Below are 5,874 nucleotides of genomic sequence, written 5' to 3' on the forward strand. Positions count from 1 at the left end.
CAGGTCCCCCCTTTTACTAAAAAATGAGCTTCTGACTTAGATTGCATGGGACGTCAGAAGGTCACCTTACCCGTCATGGAGACACCTGCCCAGGCCACACAGGCGCTCTGTCTTAGGTTGGTGAGCGCGCCCCCCAGGCATTACCCGTCTTTGAATACTCATTATCATACAGGTTCAATGTGTGTGAGCTGCAGAGTTAACTGCTGCCAAAGATCTCAAAGTGGCGCTGGGCTTGCAATCTGTGTGTTCAACACAGAAAAGACCAACAGAAGTCCTAACCCACCCATAGCCAGTAGGCTAAAGACAACTGAGCCATTCCCTTTTTTAATGAGCCTTACTGCAAATTGGATTCCTTGTAAGATGGTATCCCAAAAGCAAATGGAACTTGAGTTTATAAATTTATAACTTTCAAAGCCAATCAAAATGTATATAACTATTGAATTAAATTTATCATGCCCAATAGAATGAAAGATTAACTAACTGTGGTAGCTATTTTTGCTGCCAGGGTCTCCACTGTGCTAGCTGTAGTAACCAATTATGAAATGGAAATCCCTTCACATCTTTATTCCCGGCACTCAAGATGCAGAGGAAAGGGGACCTCTGTGAGTTCAAGACCACCCAGGTCTACACAGCAAGTTCCAGGCTAGCCAGACCTATGTAGTGAGACATGTCTCAAAGAGTCAAATTGGGGCTAGAGAGACAGCTTTGTGGTTAAGAGCACTTGTTCATACAGAGGACCTGAGTTCAATTCCTAGCACCCACATGGAGGCTTATAACTGTCTGTGACTCCAGTTCCAGGGAGTCTGATACCTTCATGTGACCTCCACAGGCTCTGTGCACACAAATGGTGGTGCACATACATACATACATGCAGGCCAATATGCATACACATAAAATAAAATAATAAAAGAGATGAAAGAGTAAAAAGGTGATGATGGGGGTGGTGTGAGCAGGTGATGACCCAGGCCTCTGTATGAAAATCAAAGTTGATCTGAGACTTCCATCTCTTCGACGTTGTTTTACGTGTGGAAATGTGGAAGGAGAAGCCTAAAGGTATTCCATTTGGGGGAAATGAGGAAGAGCACCAAGAAGAGACAAAGAGAAGGAAAACCTGTCTGGAAATATGTCATCCTTCATCCTCCCCCAAACCCAGCCAATGTTACCCTAGAAATGAACCTCTAATATGGCATTATGTGGCCTCTTCCACTCCAGGAGTCACAATTTTCCCTTGGCCAGTGTATTTCTAGCAGTCTTGACCCCTCCCTGCCATGCTCCATGTTACCCAAAAAGAGAAATTTCACCACGACATTCTTTTGGTGATAAACAAAATAAAAAATCAAATCACACACACATACACACACAAACAAAAAAACACAAGCTGAAGAAATGTGATACATATACTAAGAATCCTGTGGATATCTTCCTGTCAAATGGCTAGGAATTACAAATGTAAAAAGAAATGAAGGAGACCTGATACTGTCTGGGGCAGAGCTTCTTTCTTTATGGGGTTCATTACTGAATGTGGGGTGTCACCAGGAAGCTGTTTATTCTACCTTTGAAAACTGTTCCCTTGTATCATTGCTGTCTAAAAGATAACTAGCACAGACACAGATGATGAACACTATGGTGATTTGGTGAGGAAGTGGGTAGGGAGAGAAAGGTGGATGAGCAGCAGAGGATTGGTAAAGGTGAAGGATGGAGAAAGGAAAGATGTGTTGCAGGATAAGGAAGAGGAGGATGTGGGGAGTGAGGAGAGAAGAGGGAGGAGGGGAGAGGGACTTTCAGTTAGAAAGGTGGCTGGGGTGACAGTGAAGCAGTCCGGGGCTAGGCTCCATGTCCGTTTAGATAGTTTATCTGATCAAGTTTGGTAAGTGGTACCTAGCCAGAAAAGTATCCGTTTCTTTTAGATTTTCATTGGGAGACTTTTAAACACTGCTTTATTTCACTAGAGGTTATAGGTCTGTTTAAATTGCTTATATGATTTTGATTTAAATTTAGTAGGTGATACACACACACACACACACACACACACACACACACACACAATCAAAAAATAATTCATTTGGTTTAGATTTTCCAGTTTGGTGGTATGTCCTTATGATTCTCTGGATTTCTTCAGTATCTGTTTCTCCCCCTTTTCATATCTATTTTTGTTAACTTGGATATTCTCTGTGCTTTTTTACTTAATTTGGCTAAGGGCTTGTCAATGTTGCTGATTTTTTTTCAAAGAATCAACTCATTTCATTTTTATGCTTTAGGGATTTTTTTTTATTTACAGTTTTGTGCTGTGGGATGTTCTGTATGCTGTGAATGTGTTGCTCTGATTGGTTAATAAATAAAGTACTGCTTGGCCAGTACATCTTGACTCACTTTTCAGTCAGTAATGAGCTGTTCAGTTAACATGAATTTGTAAGCATTCTATATTTTTTCCTGTTGTTATTGATATCCAACTTTCATTTATGATAGTCAAGTAGGTTGCAGGATGTTATTTCAATTTTCTTGGATCTATTGAGACTTAATTTGTGTATGAGTATGTGGTCAATTTTAAGAATGTTCTATGAGGTGCTGAGAAGAAGGCATATTCTTTTGTATTTGGGTGAAATGTATAAATATCTGTTAGGTCCATTACGTTTATAATGTTGGTTAGTTCCAGAATTTCTCTGTTTACTTTAGTCTGGATAGCCTTCTATTGATGAGAGTTGTGTATTGAAGTCTCCCATTATCACTGTAAGAGGCTCAATATGTGATTTAAGGTGTAATGGGGCTTATGAGCTTGGGTGCCCTTGTGTTTGGTTAAGATGAATGTTAAGAATTACAATAGTCTTGTGATGAACTTTTCCTTTGATGAGATTTTCTCTCTATTTTCTTGGTGAAGCTTGCGTCTGAAGAAGTTCTGTTTGAGCTCCTGAGTTTTTCATTTCCAGTTTCCCCTCATTTTGTATTTTGATTTAATTTAGTAGGTGATATATATCATATATCAAGAATATTATCCATCCCTTTATGAAATATGTGGCCAATTTTGCAGAAAGTCCATCACCTTCTGTTTCTTGACTGAAATACAATTACCAGCTCCTTTCTTGGGCTCCTCTTGCCATATTCCCTGTCATGATGGATTGTACCCTCAAATTTTAAGCCAAAATTTAAGGGGTTTTGTGTGTGTGTGTGTGTGTGTGTGTGTGTGTGTGTGTGTGTGTGTGTGTGTGTGTGTGTATTTTTAAGATATTTCATCACAGCAAGAGGAAGTGAGTAAAGACAGCATTGGTCCTGAGAATTGGGGCCTTGCTGTGACAAACTTGACCATATGGTTCTTAGGTTTTTGGAACTGGCTTATAGCTGGAATGTGGAAGAGTGGTTTTTCTTTGGGCTAGAAAACCTCTCACATGCCAGAATCAAAGCTTCATGGGCTATTCTGGTGGGAATACAAGAGTGCTACAAATCAAGGCAGCAGAGGTCCAGTGCATGAAGCTTCAAAGGAGCAAGGATGTCTATGTAATACTTTGGTTAAGAGTCTGGCTTCATTCTCCCTGAGTCTTGAGCACTTAAATTGAAAGTTGACTTGGAGGAAAATGAACTAATTTATTGTTGAGGGTAATTTCAAGAGAAAGAGAGCATCCTGGCTATGGCATGGCTTCTTTTGAATTCTATTATCTAGGTCTACACTGAAAAGGAGCAACTGTTGGATAGAAATACAGAAAAAACTGTGTAGATATTTGAATAGGAAAAGAGCAAGTGAAAATTTTCAGTCAAGGTGTATGCTGCGAAAGAGGCTATAATTTTTAGAGAGAAACACCTGCAATATCCTGGGATAATAGGAACATACACTGAGGGCAAAACTCCGCTCATTGTAGACTTTAACTCGAGAAAATGCAAATTTGTTTAAAATTTGAACTGAGGCTGCCACTGAAGGGGTTCCCTGATCCTCAGAAGTACCTACCTAGAGAAGTGTTTTCCCAGGACCAACACACAGCAGCTGATACAGGGGCCAGGCTGCATCTACAGCAAGCAGCAGGACCTCGGCAGCATAAAAGAACCAAGTCTTACTCTTCTGCCAGGCAATGGCTGACAGGGCCAGAATCCCTACAGAGAGGCCCCAAAAGGGCGTGGATGGAGCTGTGACCATGCAATCTAAGTTGCAGTGGAGACACCAAAATGTTAGAAATACTAGAACCAGGGAACATCTGTTGAGGAAGGCGGCATGAGTGTATTAATGAGGCCCATTCTTACCCAGGACCGAATCATTTTTGCTACCCACTTTTCCTACACCCAAACTGCTTTCAGTATTTATCATGAGTAGAAACAAATAAATGATGGCTAGTAAAGAAATAAAGTAATAATTAAAACTTTCTTTTATTAAATTTTGTGTACAGAGACATGCCAGGAAAATAATCATGAGTCTATTAGACATGCGAGTGAAAGAATCATGAATCAATTCTAATAAAACCAAAATCTCTACAAAAATATAAATCTAACAATTACTTAATCATACTTCTGATGTAATGTTTCAGATACTTGATTCATCCTTGGCTCCAAAATTAATAATTATTAAAGTTACCAAAGTGTAAATTGTGAATATAATCTTGTGCTTACTAAACTCACAGTATACTTTACATGTTCTCCTTCAAGTATTGCTGTTTTAAATTCTGATATAAAGGAAAACTCCCAGTCAGACAAAGCCAGAACTGAAGAACTTTGAGTTTGTCACAACAAAGCTTCCACAGCTTACCCTGAATCGACTATTAACCAGGACATAGTTGGAGACACGGGGTATTCCTTAAATAAGCTGGAGTGACTCCGAGCTGCTATGAACATAACCTTGAAGGGAAGCAGGTGTAGACACTTTGGTTTGGTTTGGAATTGTAAGAGTAGACTCTATACCTAGAGAATCTCTGAATAACTTCACTACAAATGTGAATAAGACATAGAAGCAATCAATAAAACGTTATGATCCAATTAGGATATAAATATCTTTTACATGATAGAAGGTATCAATTACCTATGTACTTTCAGTTAAATCTTAGCAGTAACCACTCATCTATAAGTTAGACAAAATGAAGTGGGTTTCCAGGGAGGAGTGAGTATTTTATTGCCATGTCATGGTGAATGTGTTAGCTTTGTTTCACTATAACAAGTATCTGGGATAATCAGCTTTTAAAGACAAAAGGTTTATTTGGGTTCATGGTTTTGGAATATCATGATGGGAGCAGATGGCAGAGCAAAACTGCCCACCTCATAGCCAAGAAGGAAAAGAAAGGAAGACCAAGGGGCTGGGACTCCCATTCCCTTTCAGGGCATGATCCAGTAACCTAGCTTCTACCCACTGAATTCTATTACACCTTCTAACACCCCCTCCTTGCAGGAACACCATGCTGGGTCCAGGTCTTTATCATGTGGCCTTTTAGGAGAAAGTGTAGGCTTGATAGAAAGCAATCGGCATTCTAGCTCTTGAAATGTACCCTGGATTCCTGCTTTCACCATAGACTACCTCTGTTGCTCTCAGCTTTGGAATGTTGCTGTTTGAAACTAAAACGAGAAGGTAAAAGCTGAGGACTTATGACCTGAAACATACCTGCCTTTCTCTCTTCTGTGCCCATCATTCACTCATACAACATGCTGTGTGCCCCCACACTGCCTGGGGTACTAGGAGTAAGAGGGTGACTAAGACATGGAACTAGTGGGCGATAGAGATAAGTATGCTGGCAAGCAAATACAGACAGGCTCCGTTCAAATGGGCAAAAATGGAAACTCGGTAAAAGAGACACTTGGTTTGGTTACAGGTTGCTCCTCAGGTGGGACGACTGCTGATCAAAACCCAGTTGTCTCCAAACTGAGCACCATGCCTACCTTCTGCTTTCATCGTGATATGATCTTTCTTTC

The sequence above is a fragment of the Peromyscus maniculatus genome, chromosome 21 (assembly GCF_049852395.1).
Source record: "Peromyscus maniculatus bairdii isolate BWxNUB_F1_BW_parent chromosome 21, HU_Pman_BW_mat_3.1, whole genome shotgun sequence".
Taxonomy (NCBI): domain Eukaryota; kingdom Metazoa; phylum Chordata; class Mammalia; order Rodentia; family Cricetidae; genus Peromyscus; species Peromyscus maniculatus.